The 17348-nt window shown below is 44.6% G+C and overlaps 1 long non-coding RNA gene across 1 annotated transcript; it reads left to right on the top strand.

Moving 5' to 3' along the window:
• Positions 1–1158: 1158 nt before the first annotated feature.
• LOC142055796 (uncharacterized) lies at positions 1159–17120 on the top strand. Its single transcript, XR_012660054.1, has 3 exons — positions 1159–1357; positions 10341–10440; positions 16899–17120. It is a non-coding gene; the product is annotated as an uncharacterized LOC142055796 (long non-coding RNA).
• The last annotated feature ends 228 nt before the right edge of the window (positions 17121–17348 follow it).

The raw sequence follows: 17348 nt of genomic DNA on the forward strand, positions 1-17348 counted from the left end.
GTCTTAGACATTCATTTGCGGAAGAAAGTTTGTGTTTGAAGATCACGCTTGGATCTTCAACTAAGTCTAATTAGATGCCTCTTCCTCTCCTGTTCATCCCTCATAGGCTTGGGCACTGTCCGTTTGTCCTGTTTCTGAGGACCGCTGCCCAAGGCACCTAGCATTGCACATGGACAGCCTGTATCTCCCGTTGCACCGTGAATTTTGTTAGCAGGAGTGAAGAATTTTTAGGGTATAAGCTAACTGAATTGCACTGAAGTGAAAAAAGTGCTGTATAACTTCCAAGAGATAAGAACGGAATATAATTGGAAGACAAATATTTTGAGCAAAAGATGCTGAAAAAGCATCTTTGAAAAATTATGAGCATAGCGCTATCGTTTTTTATTTAGGATTTTTATATGTTTTAGATTTAGAGTTTGAATTTCAACAAATTGAGTTGAATTGGTGTGGATAACACATTCAAAGGGCCACGTATTTCTTTCAAAGAAGAATAAACAAAGTAGCACCTACAAAGACTGTTTTGGCTTTCAAGTGTTTTGTATTTTTGAACCCAAATCTGCAAGTTCCTGTTAAATTAAAGTGTTCTAGAAAAATGTCACAGATTGTATGATCCACCCTTTCTAAAAAATTATTGTTGATGTTGCTTAGTAGGGACGTGGTTGGGCTGAGGCCCCTCAAGACATATATCTCCTTTTGTTCAGAAGACTCTCGGGCTGCAGCAGGCACCCAGACATCACAGAGATAATAGAGGATCCCGAAAAGAAGTCAGCAAGTTACAAAGGAGGAATGGGCAAGTAAAAGGCGAAAGCCTGAATCCCATCTGTCCTAAGCAATGATCTGCTCAGCTCTGGGCTGGTGGCACAGGCCACCTACAATTCAGGGTCTCGGGCACAAATCTTGCGCACTTAGGTGCTTATGTCCTTCCTCACAAAGGAAAAGAACATTAAAAGGAGATGCCTGTTACTTAGTTCAGTAAAGGGAAAAGAAACTTCTACTTAGGTCTGTTTGCCTCTTTTGGAGGCTGGACTTGAGCACAAAGGAGGCGAGTGCCCTAGTAGCAGGCCGCTGAGCAGGCTGAGGGGATGCAGGGAGTCTGCTCCCAGGGAAGCTCTTCCACTTTGTATAATCTAGTTACTCTTGTACTGGGGGTTTGAAGCCAAGTACCCAGCAGGCACACCATAACTCTTCTCTCTCTCTCTCTCTCTCTGGCCCATTAATTGTCCTGATACCACTCCAGATCTCCTGAAAGTGGGACGCCAACTGTTAAAGGGAGATTCTCGCCTCAGGACGCCTGCAACCTCAAGCTCAGCCTCGCGCGTGGTCCGTGAGAAAGCCACGGCTCCAACTGCAAATCTGAGTAAGTAGGGGATGCAGATATGGGACTTTTGCAGGGAGCGCCTCAGCCGCTGGGCTGTTGGACAAGGTGAGACCTGTGCCAGCCAATTCACCTTTTAGTGCCAAATGCCTTTTGATAGAGATGCAGGTCTCCTGGGGACTGTGGGGACATGCTCCTCCTCCATCTGGAAAAGATGGCTGAGCTCCTGGCGTAAGAAGGGCACTGAGGTTTAGAGGTCAGAGTTGAGGCAGGTATGGAAGATGGCAAGAGCTGTGATCTTTAGTAAAAAAAAAAAAAAGTCTTTTTTATATTTAAGAAGCCTTTTTCTCTCTTCTGCTCATTCGTTATGGAATATGAGTCAAATAAGAGAAACCGATGCTATACACACTGCACGCTCTTAAGTATCTGTTTTAAAATATGTGTGAGGTCAAGCTGGAGCAGGCTTTGCAATTTGTGTATCTACTGCAGCAAATGTTCTGCTCTTTCTGGCTGTTTTCCGTGGTTTTCAGCCCGCTTCACCTGTACGGAAGGAAATACTGTGCCTATGGAAAGGCCATTATAAATCTTCTCTTAGGAGATTTTTTTTTTTCTTGGTGCTCTGCTTGTAATTTACAATCTGTATTATTTATGCCAATGTTGAAAATAGTTTTCTGATGCCCTGGTTAAAATATTCTGAACATCCTCCAGCTACATTCTACTATGAGCACTTCCACCAAACATCCGTTTTTATTTAAAGTAATTTTTCATGACATAACATGCATCATAGCCAGAATCCTGTGTTGCTGTTAAATGGTTTTCTTTACAGTTTTCCAGCTGTATTCCTCCTCCCCATGATAGAGTGTTGCCAGACTGATTAGAATACACAAATTGTATTCCCTTAATCTTCCTTCATAAACAGTGCCCTGTAATCCTGTCATCATTGTTGTTGACCAAATCAAAACATTAAAGAAAGCCTTTCTCTCAGACTGAACAAAGACAATCTTCAATCTAAAATATTTAGAATGCTTAGAGATATTTTAAGGCTTTAATTAATGTACTTAATTTAATTCAATAAATTTTAAATTTATTTTTAAATTTTAAAATTTATATTTTAAATTTATTTAATTAAATCAATTTATTTAATTTTAATTTTTAAATGAAATTTTTTTTAAAATTAAAAAACAGAAAGGATTTAGTTTTAATTAGGAATTAGTTAAATTAAAGCAATAAAAATATCAAAATATTTGTACCCCTTTTTTAAAAGAAGAAAGGATTTTGACAGTTCTCAAAATTAAAGCATCATTTCAGACAGAAAGTAGAAAATTCTGTTTTTCCATTATCTGGCCATGTTTGAATTAAAATCAGAAATAGTTTCAGTGCTCTCTGAACTTTGTTTTTTGGTGACCAAATCACTCAGAAATTTTTTTTTTTGTGCTTTAGAGTGACATCTTTTAATCCTTTTTGATCAGTGTTGAGTGGATATGTCTCTATATTCCTTCTGTTTATACATCTGTATTTGTATGCGGGCATAGAAAGCTAAGGGAACGTCTTTATCTTAGCCATGCAAATCTGACTGATTTGGTTTCACTGTGGTATATGGACATTGGGGAAGTTGGTGGTTAATGGGCTCAACAGTGGAAACTCAGCCATAAACAACTAAGCAGGTCTTTGCAGATAGCGGTGGCATTTTGAACATTTGCTTGCTTTTACGTACCTAGCTATATAAATCCTGGGGAAGCTGTGTTTTAGATGCCTTCAATCTCTTTTGGTCCTCACCTGTCGTTATGATTCCGAGATTAGGAAGAGCCTGGAAGAAGGGGGAAATGCATGCCCAGTCCCTGTTCCAATAAATAAACCACAATTATGAAAAGAAAATAAAACCCAGCATCTGATAGAGCAACTAGACAGAGGTTGCCCAACTTTGCCCAAAACTCTAGATTGTAGAACTTACTTTTCTCAGGTGTGTTGGGTGCAGGGGTTAGGCAGGGTCTCCTGATGGAGGCAGGGGAGCTGTGGGAAATTCAGGCCTGTTTGGATTCCACTATGTATGTAGCAACGGGTGACAAAGACGTGCAGGCACCCTAAACTGGGTGAATCTGTGGAGGAGCTAGAGAAGGCCCTGATAAGCTGAGAGGACAGGAACCCCATCTCCTCCCCTGGTTCTTACAGCTGGACGCAGTGCGTGTCCCAGGTGGTGTGATGGGGAGATGATGTGCAGCCTCCTCCCAGTTCAAAGCTAAATCTGGCCCTGCAAATCCCAGGTGGATCCTTTCTCCAGTAAAGCAGAGAGCAGAAGAGAGCTTTGCTTGGGCTGCTTTTGTGTGGACGCTGATGTCTTTTGTGTAGTGTGAAACACCCACCCTGGTCTTTGGAGAGGAGCCAGGCACCGAGCTCTTTTAAAGCTGACCTGCTTCTAGGCATGCCCAGAAACAAGAGTTTCACATAGCTGAGACACTCTGCTGATTGAGAGCGGGATTTCTCAAGTGAGGTGGCAGATAGGGAGAGCGCTACTTCCAAAATTCCCCCCGTGGAGCTGGGGCCCTGGCATCCTTTCATAAATCCTGCTCCAGCCGCTGCAAGGTGGACATCGCTTCCCCAAGGGGCTTGAAATATATTACTTTTAATGTGTTGTAACAAAACAGTAGATGTACCTTATAATACCGTATCTTAGGTGTACTGTTATGTAAGCTGTGTTTAAAGGAAATGAAAATTCTGCAGAGTTTGTTTTGTATTTTATTTGGATTACAAGCCTTGTCTTGCTTCCATGTTGAGGCATTTCATTACAGGTCGTCTGTTCCTCCCTTCTGAAATTCTCTAAGTAATAGGAAGTTGTTGGCTTTCGAAGTCTGGGCACCTGGCACGCTGTGAGTCTTTGTTCAAGTTGGCAGAATACGGTGTGACCGCAAACCCTCAAGGATTAATAGGCTGAAAAAGCACAGGCTTCATGTCTGTCCTTAGTGTTCCTTAATGCTAAGAGTGCTACTGGGGGGAAAAACAAGCAAATGACAGCAGTCGTAACTTGACATTCATTGCTTTGAGACCCACCTTGTCTTTCTTTATAACTATAGAAATATAGTTTAGGCAACCTATCAATATACTGGGTAGGGTTTTACTGTTCGTTTCAGTAGATGGCACTTGATCTCTATTAGTTTTTTGTAATAATTTCAAGGTGTGCGGTTTTCTCTTCCCTGTTGAAAACATGTAAAACTGATTTAAAAATTTTTATGCACATTAGAATGAAAACCATGTGCCTTATATTAAGGGTGATTGTGCAAAAGCTTTCAGCTGAATCAGGTTGAGCATGTGATTTCGTGCGTTTGCCTATATGCTGTGGACACATACCTGCAGCATTTGCTGCTGTGAATGCATGCCTGCGGGGTTTGTTGCTGTGCACCAGCCAGCCTCTCTCCTCCTTGTGCATTGGACCCAGATTTAGGAGATGTGTTGAAGAGGCCTCTGAAAGCCCTTTGTTAAACTTCTGCCACCAACATAACGGGACGGCTGGGATGTTGACCTAGTCTATGACGGAGTTCACTCCCTTTCTGTGTCCTGTTAAGTCATCCCTGCCAAAGATGATGTTTTCCAGCTTCTAAAAGTACTTCTGACCAGCCTATTCATTTCTATTCAAGCACACCAGGTAGTACTGCCAGGCATATGAGAAAACTCCTGAGGTGACACCACATGCTTCCTTATTAAAGACTTGTCTGTAGGTGGATTTACACATCACGGAGGTTTTTCCAAAACTGTCATATACAAGTTGAGTATCATGTTATACATCTATTGGTATTTCTTGAACCTCCAGTCTCAATGTTTCTAATGAGGTTGGAGTAGCAAAGTAGCATCCTTCCATCTCTGATCGAAAGAGCCTTTTGGTTTGAACAGAAAGATAAGTTGTCCAGACTGTTCTCTTCTCCGTGAACATGTGTTCCCCCAACAAAGGTCATTTCGGGATGAGAAGGGAAAATTGCTGGGAGCTGTTCTAAAGTGGTGTTAGAAGAGCTCAAACTGCATATAGAATCACAAAAAATAATTAGGTCAGGCTAATTTCCGTACAAAGAATCTCTGTAAGGTATATAAAGCAGGAAAAAAACCCCACCTTGTAATGCTCTTTGTCTGTTCCAACATCTGCTCGTGGCTGCTCTGCAAATCCATGAATTAAAACCAATGAAGAAAAATGCTGGCTCAGGATACAGTGATATGCAGAGTCTACATGATGGCTCTCAGCCAATCTCAGTAATTAGTTTGTAGTGACTGTTTCTAGAGATGAGCTTGACTGACTGTGGTTTCACAGCATACACAAGCCACATTCCATATTTATTTTGAGATCTGCAGTGCTTATACTTTGCATGAATGCAGTTCAGATTACTACCAAAGCTATAGTATTTAGATGAGATTGGAAAACTGCTTAATGAGATAAATTTTGATTATTTGAAAACAAACTTTCTTCCAAAGTAAGAAAAGTAGGTGAACTAGATGAGCAAAAATCAAGATACATAATTAGTTTAGGTCACACAACCAGCAGTATGAATTGAGGGGATCAAGTAAAATCAAGTTTAGATCTAAATGCAGGGAAGCAGGATCTGCGTTGAAGTTCTTCCCCAAAGTCTTCTGCCTGGTATTGAGCTGGAAGTCTCCTCACCCAGCAGGTTTGAACAGTTGATGGTCACCCACACTGAAAGTTTTGCTCCACGTCTTCTCTGACTGCATGTTTGCCAGCTGCCAATTTATCAGCTGTTACTGCGCTGTGCAATCAGCTGCAACATGATTAACAGATCTGTCTGATGAGAGAGCACAGGCAAGCAGTCAGGTAGATGTCCACCCAAGAGTGACAAGCGATAGCTTCTTTGGCCAGCGCAGTGGGATAGGGGAGGGGATGCTGATGCCAGGCATTGCTGTGCTCAGGTTCTCACTGTCATTCTGGGAGCACAACTTGCAAGTCTGAGCTTGATGACTAAACTGCATATAAAATAAGAGGGGGTGGTTAGGTACTACAATCCAAGATTCACAGCAGAGAGCATGCCAGGCAGGAACGTACCTCTCCCAGTCCACAGGAGAGGCCAGAGAGGCGTGCCCGTCTCCCAGATTTGGCCACCTACTTGTACCCTGCTTGCACCCATGCACGTGCCTCACATTCACTCTGAACCTCTGTACCAGAGCCAGACCACCTCTGTGAGTGCCAGCAACCAGCACGTTTCATTGCTTTGAACTATGGCCAGCACTGGTGCTACCACCCACCCTGTTTTGTGTGGCAGCTGAGCAAGTAGAGCTTGGGGAAAAGATCTGAGTTCAGTGCCCTCCTTAGACCAAAGGAGTTCAAATCCACACCTCTCACAAGAGTTCTCAACCACTGCAACCTACAGAGCATCATCAGCTTCCTCCACTGGCTTTAGACCTCGTGGTAGTAGAGGGTATCTGTCAGACGTGGGCAGAGGCAGAGCACATGGGAGCAGCTTCTCTGTCACACAAAGAATAGAGCAGTCTACGTGGACGAGAGTCCTGATCCTTGCTCCCAGGATTATATCTGCATTTACGCAGTTACTGTTGGATGTGAAATTTATAGCAAAGTGCAAGGCAAGAGTCTCATGTATAGTAATAGTAAATCGCATAGTAAGTCAAAGGCCAGGGACTGGAACAAAAACACGCTGTCAGCTGAGCTTGACACTGTGAATTGAGTACATTCCCTGCTGGCAGCCTTTGCCCTCAACATGGGTCATTTTTTAAAGGGTGTTATCTGAAGAAAAGCCGGAAATGCTGAAGCAAGACTTCATCACTTCTGAGCAGCTTCTTTTTCTTACATTTGTTCGTGCATGTGAGCAGTCTGGTTTTCTTTCCTAGATTGCTTGTGGTGTACAAAAACAATCTTGCAGGAACAACCCCATATTAAATAGAAAAGAAGTAGCATTAATGTTTCCTGGAAATATTACTGCTTATGCTGTGAAAGATTGAAACTGGAGATGTAGCTGTGAGTTAAAAGTTTTAAGATAAATTAAACTTAGTCTTTTAAAAATACAGATTCTTTCAATAAAGGGCATTACAACTGAATTATCTCTACTTTTCCAGCTGTTTCTAATGGCTTTGCTGGAAGTTCTTATGCAGTCAGGCCCCCTCTCTTCCCTTGGGGTCTCTAAATAAAGCTATCTACAGGGACAGCATGCTACTTATTCCTCTAGCAGCTGCACTGGAGTGGTGAACTTATATTATTTTGTGTTTTCGTCTCTTTGCTGTGTAACAGGATGCTTTTGAAGGCACGTAAGCTCAGCAAATTGAAGTGCTTTACATTCTGAGGACAAGCTGTCTCTGTCAGCGCTGTTTCATTTACAGCTCTGATTCACTGGGTGACTATATGCAAACCTAGCATCAAGAATGATTTTTATATCTATATATACACACACATAGATATATATTAAGAGGTCATGTTTATGGAGTCAGAAGATAGGTAGTTCTGTGGTTTCTATACTTTGGCAGCTATGAAAGAGTGGTGAAGTTGCAAATAAGAAAGACTTACACAAAAAGACTAAATTAGCTTAAAAGATTTACTAAACTCAGATGCATCCTGAGTTTTAGGAATCCAGTTCTGCTCAGCTGTCAGTGTTCCTGTCACAGGTATTACTGACACTTCTTCCTTTTTTCTATGTTGTAACCTTACCATTTAGATAGCACATGGACAATCAAATGCACGCAGGAAAGTTTGAGCTTTATTCTTATAGAAGGAAAAATATTACACGCTCAAGTGCAAGCAAAATTTGACTTTTGAGGCCAGAAGACCATGCCACAAGGTATCCAACCATCTGTAATGGCTATAAATAGCAGACTGGGATGCTATACTCCAGGCATGCATGTATGGTTATTGTGTGGACCTGTGTAAGAAATGTACATACTGGCTCCATATACATAAGTACGTATGTGATGCGGTTGCATACTGTCCTGGCAGACCAAGTATACCTAAGCTGTTCTACCTTGCCCAGCCAATTGCAGTGCTGTGGCAGGACGGTGTTAGCTCCCTAAGCAGTGGTCCTCCAACCCATGGGGCAGATGTGCACACACGTCTGACCTACCGTCACTGCCTTTTCTGCCTCTGCCTGGGTTGTGCCAGCTGGCACTGCCTGCACTCCTCGTCATGGGCAGCACAGCATGCAGTCGTGGGGTTGCAGGCTCCCCTCTCCCCTCCCTGTCAGCTAGAGCTAGGTGACTGTAGTGGTGCTGTCAGGGCAGCAAGGAGGCTAAAAGGCAGTGCAGAAAGCATGATGCTGTTTGCAGCACTCTCTTAGCTCAGTGCCGTTGCCCACTGAGCAATAAAGTGCAGGGACAGCACTTGATACTGCACTATTTCACTCCAGTGTCTTGCAGGCAAGAAGCAATCCTGGAAAACGTTGCAGTACTTTGTTGGCCGTCACTGTGTTGTTCTTCCCGTTGCACAGAGCAGTGCACAGCTCTGCTCCTAGGGAGTGGGTGTGCTGCTGCTTGTAGCCTGCTGCAAGGTGCGCTGGGGCCAGAGTGACGGGCCTCTCAGTGTTGGATGCCACTACGCGTGGCATGAGCGTTTCCGTCAGAGCATAGTGCCAAGTTGTCTTGCCTGCCAGCACTGTGACACTGAGTGGCTGCAGCATGGAAATATATGTATGAATGAATTTCAACTGAGATACCGCTTAAGCTGATGATTCAATATGTGGTATCCTTTGTGGGAAATGGTGGGTAAAGACAATCCTCTTAGTCAGGGGAGTCTCAGATCAGGGCAAAACAAGTGTTATAGCCAGTTCAGACAAAAGAAATGGTTTTTGAGGAATGGCAGCCTCTTTCATGGTTAATGCTGCTTAGGTGGGTTGTTCTGGGACTTAGATGTGTGAGCTTTCGCAATCACATTGTCACAGCGACAAACCTAGTCAACTGGGATACAAGCCGTGCACATCACCATCAGTTCTGCAAAGGATTTAAGAAAGACTGTGCAGCTGAAGGTTTATCCACCCCAGTGGGGGATGATGGTATCTGCAGATGCATCATGGAAAATATAGCAAAAATGGGGTTCATGGAAAGTCTGCAGCTGCTGGCTGGGGGTGTTTGTGCGTGAGACGGCGCCCAGAAATTCTCAGGTGAGAGATGCTCGCCCCGACCAGCTGTTTAAAGGATGTTGGAAAGTTATTTCCATTCCCTCAGATTAAAGTCATCGTACAATATTGTGGCTTTGCAGTGTAAGGCCCAGATATGGCTTTGGACATCTGCCATTTGAGTGACAGACTGAAAAAAATCCTAACTTTAGGGTGGGTATTTTTCCAGGTGATAAGACTTTCTTAGTAGCTCTACCTACTACTGTTTGTAGCAAAATGAAAGCGGTTTTCCCTGTACATGCCAGGGCTTGGGAAATAAAAGCTGTGATCCATAGAAAGTCAGAAATCAGGTAGATGGCTTAACACCCCAGAAGCACTTGAGAGCCGCGCATGATTATTGGATTGATTTAAGGCTATTAGAACTGCTTTACTGTCCTTCTGTGTGCCACGAGAACCTGCATATGTGTGTACATATGCAGACACATATACCCTATTAGCCTATACGCATTTACATGTACATATGCATGTATGTGTACATCGTCTCAGAAACCAAAATGGAAGCGGCTTTTCCCCCAGCGCGTAGTGTTTTCATATGGTTTAAAGCAAGCGAAATCTGCAGTTACAGTTGTGTGCTGCTGCAGGAGCTGTGTGAGCAGCCTGATTCTTGTATTGACGGCTGTAAGAAAGCAAACAGGTTGTCACAACAAATGTTCCTAGCCGTGTCCTAAAAGGGCTTCTTTAGTGTGAGGGGTTTGTGTCCAAATGGTTTTTCTCTGCTCTTGTTTAAGTGCCACTTCTGAAGAAATGTTGCAAATCCAGAACAAATCACGTGCTTGACATCAGGGATGTTGGAAAATTCATGCAACTGCTAAAATTCACACAGGATGGGCAAAGGGATGATGCCTGTTGTTCATTGTGATTTTTAAAACAGCCTTTGAGTTATGATTTCCACTGTGTTTTTACTCGTCCCTTTTCTTTTCCAGGGGTTAAAACCAATTTTAGCTCTTCAAGCAACACAGGCTGTACCTCAGTGCCTGAAGCCCATGTGTCGGCTGCTGGAAGCAAAAGGTCTTTTTCTCACAAGTAAGCAAAGCAATTTTTCCTGAAGAGTGAGAGAGTTGCTAGTGCAGAGAGAGACTACTATGTAAGGCCTTGCAGCTAATACATAAAATACCACTAGTGTGAGTTTTGAAACAATTTGGCTAACACTATGCTCTTGGGCAGCACTTACGCTGATGAGAACTGTAATATGAGAAAGGGGAAAAAAAAGCTATATTTTTTGAGACCAAAACATGTCAGTAGGCCAGATCAGCCGACAGGTATTTTTTTGTTGTTTGTTCATAACAAGTATGGGAGATACCCTCAGGTAAGACAGAAAAGACTTCAGCTGGAGTGGAGGAGGAGACAACTGGGTATATGTTGCTTAACAGCAGTACCTCTAAGAAGTTAACCTTAACCTTTTGGTCTTATCACTGTTTTCTCTTTGTAATAAACTGTCAGCTTGGCATGTCCCTTTCCAGGTCATGACCTTATTTTTTGTAGGAAGAAGTAGACAATATTGCCTTTGATGCTTTTGTATTCAACACCCTTGCCCAACCTTTCTGTAACTAAAACGATATGCAAATAAAAAAAAAAAAATATAGATCAGTTATCTATCTAAACAAATCTTTCAAGAAAGATTTCTGTAAGATTTCTCCCTATCATTTGTGAAGTGCAAATCCAGAGAGCTTGTGAATGCAAGGGTGAGGACATTTGGGTGGAGCAGCACACATTGTGCTCCACCCACAAAATCCCTGCTGGTTACATTTTTTGGAGTAGGTGCAAAGAGTTCAGATTGACAGGACGGGTTTCCTGCCCTTTGTGGAAGTGCTGGCAGGTAGGCCAGGCCGGGACTGGCAGTGGGATACCTCTATGCTTAAGTCACACAGATGTCTCTGAGGTCGGAGTGTGCCCCAGTGCACAGAGATTGGCAGAATGATGCTTAATGAGCAGTTTCCTATCTGTGTCATGAGACTGTTAGAAAAATAAACATTACCTAAGCACTCTCTAGATTAAATCTAACCAGTAAAGGTACTGGCCGGGGGGTGTGTGTGTGTGTGTGTGAAAAATACTAAGTATAATATGAAGCCCTAAAATCACCTTACTTGCAGTAAGATTCTGTATCATTGCATGTATTTCTGTGCATTTAAATGTAACTTTAAATTAGAGCATCCTGACCCACTTAATTAGACAGAAGTCCTCTGTAATAATGCTCCTTCAATTGCATTGCTGCGTTACGCACAGTCTATGTGAATTCTGCCTCACCCAAGAGTTGATGCTGTACTGTACGAAGTGGAAGGAGAGGTCTCCTTTGCGATATGTTCTCTTTTAACTGTTTGACTCAACTTCCTCTGAAAAATCTCAGTGTTGTCACAAACCACACTCCAGCACTTCATTGTAAAATAATTATAAAATCACCCAAACCACAGCAGTGTGATGAAGGTTTGCAGCAGCCACCTTCCTTATAAACTGTTCCATTTTCAGAGGAGGGACGAAACCAAGTTAGGGAATCTTGAGGAGAGTTCTTGCTTCATAGTGCTGCGGTATTTAAATTTTTATGTTCAAGCCTCTTTGGTTGGCTGGATTTGCCTTTTTCTTTTCTGAAACCAGCCCGTTCATTACAGTTTAGAAGAACAAATTCCATGAGAGGATGTAGGTAGCAGTGTAGCAGTGCAGGAAGACAAACCAAGTGAGCAAGCGAGGAACCCACCTTGGGAAGCTGTGCTCAGAGCACCTCAGTCCTTTGGCAGTTGCCAGCAGCACAGATACCAGTTGCTTTCAAGCCCACAGTCGACAGTCAGGTTATTTAATAAAGAGTGGGAAAAGAAAGGTAGATACGTATGAGGGAAACTGGAAGGAAGGAAGGAAGGAAGGAAGGAAGAAAAAAATCTGTGGTTTTCTTTGTCTATTTTAATACTATTTCAGCCTGCTCACAGTAGGGTTTGAACTATATCTAAGTGTCATGCCATTCGTCGAGACGGAGGGAAGACGCAGTCGCTCAATATGAGTGATCAGCAAGCTTCGTTTATTGTCCTCTGGTTACACAATTTATACCATTCTTAATCAGCTCATACATATTGCAAAAGCTAAGCTCCTCATTGGTTAACAGCCTAAAGTTCATGTTCCGTTTTCTTACTTTGCTTCAGTGACTCCCCTACATATTTTCTTATCGCAAGTCCCTGGTTTCGTATCCTTTCCCATAGACTCCCCTACATATTTTCTTATCGCAAGTCCCTGGTTTCGTATCCTTTCTCATAAACAAGGGTAATTTGTCCTTGTCTCTGATTGGCTCCTAGACTAGCTGTTTACGATATTTCTTGAGATCCTGATGAGTAATCATTTCTATGTTGGTATGTCCCTGTTCAGCTAGCCATTCTCCCACAATTCCCCCGTTTTTATTTTGGGCTACCCAGGTATTGTGGGTAGCTTGCAAAATGAGGCGTTTAATACAAGACATAAGCAAACTAAGCAAAATAAGCCCTATTATGACAATGATCAACACCATTAATAAGCTTTGCACAACTATCACCAATCACCAACAATTAATTGCTTAATGCTTCTGTTTATATGCTAACAGTCCTTATGGCACAGTAGGAGTGCCTATGGCAAAGTCTCGTGGTCGCGGCTTCTTCCCTTCGCCCAAAGAGAGGCTCTCAGCTAGTGCCTGCTGATGGTCGTCTGTTGCTGTCGCTGGTGCTTCCCTCTACGGCGGGCTTGACCCATCGGCTGGGGACCCAGAGAGTACCTTTTCTTGCACTGTCCGACGGGGCTGCAGTGGGGGAGCAATCCATTCTAATACAACTGTCTCCCCCGTTTTTATTTTGTGCTGCGTAAGGGCCACCATAGGGTATTGGGTGCCTCAAAAGATGGTCAAATCAATGGGGACGTCCGCAAGACGGCGGTGTGTGGCACGCTCGGTAATCAGTTCCGCTATATGCTGGAGAACTTGCCGCTGCTGCTCCGATACGTGTATTGGTGTCGCAGGATCGGATCCTTTCAGTAGCGGGCGCAGCTGATTTAGCATTTCATTGGGAATGCCTACGACAGGACGTAGCCACTGCAGGTCGCCTAACAGCTTCTGGGCGTCGCGTAGAGTATGGAGTTCCAAATGTATTGTCAATTTTTGTGGACGAATGGCCGCATCAGTTATCTGCCACCCTAAGTATTTCCAAGGGCTCGTCTCCTGAACCTTTTCAGGGGCAACTACTAGGCCGCGAGACGCAAGCGCCTGGACTAACTCCTCTTTCTGTGTTTCAGAGAATGAGACTGCTTGTGCCAACAAAATATCGTCCATATAGTGGTATATCAGAGTCTCATTCTATCTGCGACGTAAAGGCTGCAGTGCATCATCCACATAGATTTGGCAAAGGGTGGGTGGGTTACGCATTCCTTGCGGTAACGCAGTCCATTCGAACCGTTGGGCAGGGCGCTCACGGTTCAAAGAAGGCAGGGTAAAGGCAAAACGCTGCTTATCCTTCTCGTGCAGTGCTATGGTAAAGAAACAGTCTTTCAAGTCTACGATGAGTAGATGCCAGCCTTCAGGTATCATGGCGGGGTTCGGCAAGCCTGGCTGTAACGCTTCCGCAGCGGAAACATCGCAGACGGGATGGCCCACGGGACATTGGGCGAGCCGTAGGAGTTTGCAAAGGTGCAAGGGCTGCCATAATTTGACTATGCGATGTCTGCGTATGCTCCTGCAAAGTTTTCCCTAATTCCTTCACTGCTTCTACCAACATAGCCTGTGGGCCCATCGGAACCTGTGCCATTCGCTCCAAGGCCTCTTCAATTGAAAAGGTCCCGGGAAGGGTAGCTAGGATGTTCCGGGTGGTAAGATTACTGTTTTGAATCGCACACTGTTTCAAAATGGACCCTCTCAGATATTCCGGAACACCTGCCGCCTGTATGGCATTGGCTACTCTGTCAATAAACAACCCAAACGCCTCTTCTCGACCCTGCTTGATTCCCATATATGACGGGATTCCACCTGGCTCTTTAAGCTGACTAAATGCCTGTCGTGCGAGTAACATCGCTTCTTTGGCTTTATCTGGGCCCATTACTGCTTGAGCCTCTAAATGGAGATATGGACCGAAGCCCATCAGTTCATCGACTGTTATTCCATATAGAGGATCACCTGGTTGTCTAACCGTAGCTACTGACCGCATACAAGCTGCTTGCCAATGCGCATTAAATAATAGCAGTTGATGCTGGGTAAGAATTAACTTCATGATACTTCGTATATCCCCCGGGAGTAAGATGTTGGTTCCCCAAATATAGTCTAACATTTGTTGCGTAGGTTCTCCTTTTACTCCTGACTCATTAACTGTAGCCCGCAACTGTAAGAGTAGCTTCCAATCTAAATTCTGGATACTGGCTACTAATCGGCCCTGTGCATCTGGTTGGTACAGCACGGGAAATGCCCCTACCTCGTCTAATAGTCTGGCAGCGACCTCTCGGTCTCCTTCATTGAGGGCGGCCTCTGCGATTTTCTGCCAGCACTGTTGGCGCTCCGACGCTATACCTGCTGCTCCCTGACTCGAATAAGAACTATCTCCACGGCTGCGCACCGGAGTAGCAGTAGCGTCCGGCCCCGGGCCTATTGCCCCGCATGTGTCTGCGCTCGGGTCAATACTCATCGCCCCTTGTGCCGCCTGATCTGTCGGCGGAGACTCCTTTCCCTCGCTCTCCAACGTGGAGCTTAAGCGAGACAGGTCCCAAGCGTCCCTAGAACTCTGCGGGATAACAATACTCCGCACAGAAGGGGGCAAGGGGCAGTCTGGAGCCGCTGGGGCTGTTGGCTGTACAGGGGTACCCCCGGTGGGGGCTGTGCTGCTTAACCTTTCAGCGGCGGCGGCGGCAACGCGCTGCTCTGCCTTATGCATGGTCAGAGTATTCGTTACCGCCCGCCACGGCTTCATTAATTTCTTTGCCGCCTTTTCCTCGTTAATAACGGCATCAAACAATTTATCTCCTAGCTTTCTCCACTCCTCCTCCTCAAACACCGTGTTGGGGTCAGTAAAAATCCCCATAAGTTCTCCATAGGCTAAGAGATCATTTAGCTCTTTCTTTAAATCTATACCCTCAATGCTCCGCTTTTCTAAAAAGCACTTGAGCAAATTATACGCCGCTTGTCTGTTCATACCTCACTCAGCGCGCTGTTGCAGCCTTTGCAGACTTCGGCGGCGCGTGGCAGGCGGGACAGCCTCTATAGGTGCTCCCGGGCGCGGGGAAAAACTCCCTTTCGCCTCCTGCGCTGCTACAGGACCGCTCCAAATCTCCGCCGACCGTGGCTGCCGGACTCCGCTATCGGGTCGCCGGGGTCCCTGTTCGGGCGCCAAATTGTCGTGCCATTCGTCGAGACGGAGGGAAGACGCAGTCGCTCAATATGAGTGATCAGCAAGCTTCGTTTATTGTCCTCTGGTTACACAATTTATACCATTCTTAATCAGCTCATACATATTGCAAAAGCTAAGCTCCTCATTGGTTAACAGCCTAAAGTTCATGTTCCGTTTTCTTACTTTGCTTCAGTGACTCCCCTACATATTTTCTTATCGCAAGTCCCTGGTTTCGTATCCTTTCCCATAGACTCCCCTACATATTTTCTTATCGCAAGTCCCTGGTTTCGTATCCTTTCTCATAAACAAGGGTAATTTGTCCTTGTCTCTGATTGGCTCCTAGACTAGCTGTTTACGATATTTCTTGAGATCCTGATGAGTAATCATTTCTATGTTGGTATGTCCCTGTTCAGCTAGCCATTCTCCCACATCTAAGCAAATGAATGGTCAGGCATTGGAACAGGCTACCCAGGGAGGTGGTAGAGTCGCCATTCCTGGAGGTACTTAAAAGATGTGTAGATGTGGCACCTCAGGGCATGGTTTAGGAGACTTGGTGATGTTGGGTTGACAGCTGGACTTGATGATCCTAGGGGTCTTTTCCAACCTTAATGATTCTATGGTTCTCTTCTATGATTCTATGAATAGTTGACAGTGGCAGCAGAAGCACCCTCTATGCCAAAGAGAGAAAGGAACAGTGGCTCAAACAAATCGGTTTTCATCACACACTGTGATCCCTCAGGCTGCTTGCCAAGGAGCATGAAAGCAGTCTTAGAGCAAACCTCCACGAGCAGGCATCTCTCTGCAGGTCTGGCCAGGGAAGGCTGAAGCGTGGTTCTTTTGGCACTAGCCCAGGCTGCAGTCCTCTCATTACTTAATGGAGTCAGAGGTTCAGGGAATGTGGATGATCTGGTGGAGTCAGTGGGAACCGTGCTAGCCACAGAGAAACGTGAAAATGGCCACCGTTTCCCTAGATCACATAATTCAGACTGAGAGCCCCACAGTCAGTGAAAGAGTGTGCAGTGGCTGATGACTTCAGGACTTTCTTCCCGGCCACTCACAGTTATCTACCTGTTTTAGTGTGTAGACAACTTTGTGCGTGAAATAAGACACATAATGAGTTGTGTGATAAAGATAATCCAGTATGCTTTAACCATGTTGGTTCTCCTCCAGTTGTGGCCTTCATGGTCAGAATAATGGATCCTTATCCAACAAGTCCAGACCCAGCCCACCTGCTTCCCGTGAAAAGGCCCCTTTGTCAACACTGAGCAAAAACCAGCCGAGTCCTGCGAACACCCGTCAGAATTATGGGGCTTCTTTAGCCAGCAGAAGCAACTCAGGCTCAAACAAAGGAAGTGACAGCAGCCAAGTGACGAGGCAAGTCTTTATTTCAGCATCCTGGTGTTCAGCACACTGACTTACCTTCTCTGCACTCAAATGGGGCATCAGCTGGTTGTCTGGCTTGCCAAAGGGGTCGTGTTGCTCCTCAGCATGGGTGTGACTCTTCATATTGGTGGCTCGACAATCAACAGTGTGCTCTATCCCATGTAGAAGTTTTACTGTTTCAGTACTGTAAAATTCAAGGTTACTTTTAGTCAAAGCACTTTGTAGCTGATTTTCACT

This window comes from Phalacrocorax aristotelis, chromosome 3 (genome assembly GCF_949628215.1).
Source record: "Phalacrocorax aristotelis chromosome 3, bGulAri2.1, whole genome shotgun sequence".
In the NCBI taxonomy this organism is placed as follows: Eukaryota; Metazoa; Chordata; class Aves; order Suliformes; family Phalacrocoracidae; genus Phalacrocorax; species Phalacrocorax aristotelis.